This window comes from Pecten maximus, chromosome 9 (assembly GCF_902652985.1).
Source record: "Pecten maximus chromosome 9, xPecMax1.1, whole genome shotgun sequence".
Classification (NCBI taxonomy): domain Eukaryota; kingdom Metazoa; phylum Mollusca; class Bivalvia; order Pectinida; family Pectinidae; genus Pecten; species Pecten maximus.
In genome coordinates, this window is record NC_047023.1 from 17,837,439 (window position 1) to 17,843,462 (window position 6,024).

The following is a 6,024-nucleotide window of genomic DNA, read 5'->3' on the forward strand; positions in this document are numbered from 1 at the left end:
TCATGTATTATCGATGGTAGTAATGTTTTAATTCTATTTGCTAATGTCGTAGCTATTATTTTATAATCGTTGTTTAACAGTGTTAACGGCCTCCAGTTTCTTATGTCTTTTCGTTCCCCCCTTTTGTATAATAAAGTTATGATTCCTTTTGATTGAGTTGTGGTCAGTTCGTTTTTAGCTAAGCACTCGTCAACTATCATTTTAAATTCGTCTTCAATTAAATACCAAAATGTTTTGTAGAATTCAATTGTTATTCCGTCACTACCTGGCGTTTTGTTGTTTTGCATCATTTTATTGAGTTTAGTAATTCTTGTTCCGATATATTTTCATCAAGTTTAGTTTTTTCCTGATTAGTAATGGTTGCTTGTACATTTTTTAATAGTTTTTCTGCTTCCTCATGACCCAATCCCTTCGATTTAAACACATTTGAGTAGAATTCTGTTTGGACATTTAATATAGATTGGATGTCTTCTTTATATTGCCCATCTGAGCTCCTAATTTTTATCCATTGCTTATTTTCATTGTTTTTCTTTTCAAGATGAAAGAAGTATCTGGATGATTGTTCACCTTCATCGTATATAAATATAAATCCACACTTAAGTACGCCGACAAGCCTCAGTTCATGTGATAAAACGTTCATAGTAAAATTCTTTTTATTGAATGATTTTAATATCAATTAATGAACGTTTGACTTATTGTTGAAACGGTAAAGATATGCAAAACCTACGACTATCTGAAAGCAGTCCACCTATCTAAAGCCAATTCTGCTAATTTAAACCACATGACATGTGCGAGTTTGTTTCATACCCGTGTTTTTACTTTTTGGTTTGTTAGGTTTGACTTCCGTTTTCAACCGATTTTTTGTCAATTTTATGCTGCCCTGATTACATATTTTGTGAAGAATAAAAAACGCACTAATACAGTTCTAATTTACACCTTATAATCATCAGACAGATTCTGACCTATCAGGCATATCACTTAATTCTAACTACGTGTGATATGGCAATACAAATAATTTATATGACATATAGATTGTAAGGTAATCCCTTAATGGTGTTAAACACCAGGTAGATAACTTAGATATCCAGAATTCTGTATTTAACATCTGTATAGGGATTTACAAAATACAGACCTTTAAAATTCATATTAAGAGTTCGAAACAGTACAGCAAAAACGAATTAAACAGCTGTCATTTCAAGACTCGTCATTCATGCTATGTTCCTTAAGTTTAATCCCAGTGAGGTTTTCGAGGAAACTAAAAGGAGATTGAAAATAAATGTCAAAATCTGGTTGGGGAGGTCATTAACCTCATAATTCAATACATTTTATGATTTCCAATATTGGATTTCAACTGAACGTCAAACACATACATTCTAAAACGTGTAACCATCCATATGAATTAAGACGTACATGTACCATAAAGGTTAAGGAGAGACAAACGTCCGCCAGCGGTGTCTGCCACCTGCAATCTCATATATCAGAGACCCTTGTTTCGGGGGTACTTAACAAGATTCTCGAAAATATTATGAGGTGCAGATCTTAACTAATTTTGCATACCAACGCTTGTTTGAAGCGGCTAGGCATTTCAGGAAGCCCTTTCCAGAGAACATTTGACCAATCAGGGGCTTCTGTTATATATGCCCGGTGCACATTTGTATCGCAGTGTACTTGTTCTTGATAACGAATGGATCGAAATATAAAGCACTGGTCGGCACCTTTCTGTCGGAATAACTTCTCCAGAAAAAATTCATGAAATTAGTGTTTGTTAGATTCAATTATCAATATGTTCGCATTAGATATAGCTATAGATGACGACGAATACAATACATGGCCACTTATTATGTTGTCATATGCCATTTGGCATCCCTAATGCTCTTAGGAATTTTAAAGAGCACTTGAACGGAATATAAAATCGTTCGAGACTGAATTATTGGTGTAGACTAAACGTTAACGATTAATCGTAAACAATTACCGCTAAGATATCAACGATCTCTTCGGCTCTCGATCTGGATTTCTAAATACTTTAAATACATCCCCACGCCTAGAAAATATCATATAATACCTTTTCTTCTATTGGAAATTTTACTTCAATTTTTACCACCATTAACTTCATGAAGATACGTTCAATGTCCACAGGTGTAGTTAAGAAATCATATGGTTGAAATATGTATATGAAAAACGATGCTAGTTGGTTTGTATTTGGGAAGAAATTTGATATTTGAATGCAGTAAGATTGTTGACAGAAGTGAGTTTGTGCAAGCCAGATATTGTGTTTGCGACGAGTGGTTCGGCTATTATGGATTTGATAAGGGGGGAAAGTGTAAAAAAAAATCTTTGTCAATTACAATCAGGCTGTGTTAAATCCCAAGACCTTTGTCCACCTGTAACATTATGTAACACGTTGTTCAATTTCATACCATACCTCTGACACTGGATACGATGTGTCACCTCGCGGTTGACAAGACGCTGTTTCACCCCGCGGGATACAAGACCAAGACGCTTTGTCACCTCGGGGGAGACAAGACGCTTTGTCACTTCGGGGGAGACAAGACGCTTTGTCACTTCGGGGGAGACGAGACGCTTTGTCACCTCGGGGGAAACAAGACGCTGTGTCACCTCGCGGGAGACAATACGCTTTGTCACCTCGAGGGAGACAAGACGCTTTGTCACCTCGCGGTCGACAAGACGCTTTGTCACATCGCGGTCGACAAGACGCTTTGTCGCCTCGGGGGAAACAAGACGCTGTGTCTCCTCACAGGAGACAAGACGCTGTGTCACAACATTATTGTATAAGCTACATTGTATGTGGGTCCCAAATTGAAGAAACATATCTTACTGAAGGTCGGACTGATGACTTTTCCTTGCACTGAAATTGAATTGATATTTGCAGATGGAGGCTCATTCGAGTTTTTTGGTGATTTCCTTATGTTCTAGACAGTGGTCATGGAGATTAGTACTGATCCTGCACAGGTTTTCTACGCTGGGTAATAGGGAAATCGGTGTTTTTTTTAGGATGGAAGAGAATGTTCCATTTTCTAAGGCTGCAAGCTTATCTAGGTCAGGTTATGTAGGTTTGTGTCACTGTTTAAAGTGATTTTTAGTAGATAAGGCGGAACATAAGATGGACCATCTGGACTGACAACAGCTATCGTATTGTTTTATAAACAAATTTCCAAATCAACATCAGATATATTAACTTATTCAACAACCCTATGCAACTGACAGAAATGCGATATGTTTTTACGAGTGGATGCTGATTGATTCTGTTGTAATCGTTTTAGTATTTCATAAATTATTAGTATACTAATGTATCCGTGTTACGTGTAGCCGTTATAATGTATTTGGCATATGACAAATATTTTTGGTGTGACTTATCAAATACCTGGGAGTGACACGGGATCCTTTGGTGTTTTGCTTTCTTGAAGTCCACAGTGCAAGTATATTGTCATCTAGCAACGATATATCGAGATAATTTAAGATTATGAAGTGTTGCCTTCCAAGAGCCAAATAAAGTAATACCTGGTGGGTTTACAGCTCTTATCTAACCAACGTTAATACCAGGTGTAATCATACTTAAATATTATCAAATTAAAAAATATCAATTTATATGTCCATCAAGCAATATGACTTGCACTGTATGATGTTGCTTCCAATTAAACTGTTTCGATATGCAGTACAATTGACATATATCAGTAAATCAGTACACCTGCAATAAAGTATCTAGATACGTTTACCTACCAATAACCTTCAAATATCCTTTTTAACGGTATTTGATTTTATATACAGATCCATATGAGAATGTCTCCAAATTTTGACATAAAGAAAAAAATCCGATATCAGATTTTTTGGAGAAAACAGTTATGTTTGCTACGAAATAATATCCCTTGCCGTCGTAAATATGAAGGTTTCTTTTATTATAACCCAAACTGAGCAAAGACGATCGTTATTCAATAATTCATAAAAGTATCAATTGCATAATATATACTTGCGACGGGATATCTTACACAATATCTAAGATACCTGATTATCAGAGGAATCCACAAAGACACGTACATAGATATCACCTTTAAAGATAAATTTGATTCATATTATTGGAATACTTTGAATTCTGAATACAAAACCACACCATACATCTGTTTTGGCATTCTAGATCTGTTTCGACATTCTAGGTATCCCAAGAGATACCTTGAACCCCATTTATCCATTGTGTTATCAATAAAATAAGGTTTGCTTTTAGATATGTTTTAAAAGAGTTAAACTACAAGCGAAGGAATGACACTACATTTGTATTTGTAAGATTCTAGATAAAGTTTACAGGGCAAAGGTTAACTTCTTAACTTTTCCTTAACTTAGGGAAAGTCTTCACTTAGTTTCTGTAGGAAAGCATATATTAGATTAGAAGATTAGTTAAGGAACTTGAGCTTTGTAATGCTTTCCTACGGAAAATTCTTAATTAAGGAATTGCCTTGAAGAATCTTAGTTCTGTTTGTGTGAATATCACTGTATACTACCAATGAGACTATTTAACAACACATGGTTGTGCATTATATGTACAATGTATCTACTTATCGTTCTAAATAATAAGTATGTTTAGCAACTACTGGCTGTCATCAATGAATTTTTTTTCAGTAATAACCGTTTTAAATAATTGATTTAATAAATGTCCCAGGCAATATTGTTCATATGTTTATGTAAGGGAGATAACTCTCAAAGGAATAGAGCATCAACACAGTTAAAGCAAAACTTTAAGCTTCTACATCCCCTTAACAATAAACGTCAAAACACTTACGCGTGGAAGCGCTGGGGAATGTTCTGTATAATGACCCTGTAATACATCCTAAAAACAAACACAAATCGTGTCGAAATCCGACACATGTCACAGATATTTTCGACATCGCCCACTTGTTTCTCTAAATCTCTGACCGAGACACGCACACACTAGATTTTTCGAGGACTCCATGGTTTGAATTTCGAATTGGGTCAATTTCATCTCAAAATCTTAATATGCATGGAACCATCCTTGCAATGACTGCAGGGGTTAGGTGTGTGGCAACTGTTGTCGTTAATGCTGTTCTAACACGTGAAGAAGAATTTCACTGTACGGTTGCTCCCATTCAACTGTTGACATTAATTAACTTTGGGGCATTGATTAATAAATTTATATCAAATTTGATTGTTTTGGAATTATCCCATTATCAACACTTTGTTATTCTGAAAATGATATCTGAACTGATGGGTGTTCATCAATGTAGGTAAGTCGTTATCCTTACAAAACATTCAACAGTGTATATCAACTGATCTCTGAACTGATGGGTGTTCATCAATGTAGGTAAGTCGTTATCCCTACAAAACATTCAACAGTGTATATCAACTGATCTCTGAACTGATGGGTGTTCATCAATGTAGGTAAGTCGTTATCCCTAAAAACATTCAACAGTGTATATCAACTGATCTCTGAACTGATGGATGTTCATCAATGTAGGTAAGTCGTTATCCATACAAAACATTCCACAGTGTATATTAGATGTTACTATGATTAATCTTATTATACTAAAAATGTACATCGTTCTGACAATGTGAACTTAAAGTTTCTTTCACAATATTTTGCCAAGCTGTATCCGTATTCACCCGGATTTTAAAGGGGAAACAGTGGTTGCCGAGTTGCAGAGTTATTTATTTATTTATCTTTTATTGAAGAACAAAATTTGGAGTTATCGGTATGATGATAATGTCAAAAAGAGCCGCAACGACATGATATCGCACGTAATATCAATTTGAGTGTTTGTTAAATTGGATGTCTATCAATTATTAGTCTGAGACTTTTCCTCGTGTTCCACAAATGGAAATAGACCAGTTTCATTGAATGACCAAAATCTTTAGCATATATTTTGATTAGGTCATTTTACACTTTGGCAATTGAAAAAAGTACAAGAACAGGACGAAATGTCCAGGTAGGGGAAGCGTCTTCTACTTCATTGGCGACACCATTCATAAAATGGTGTGTCAGGTAATGTCACGTCCTCA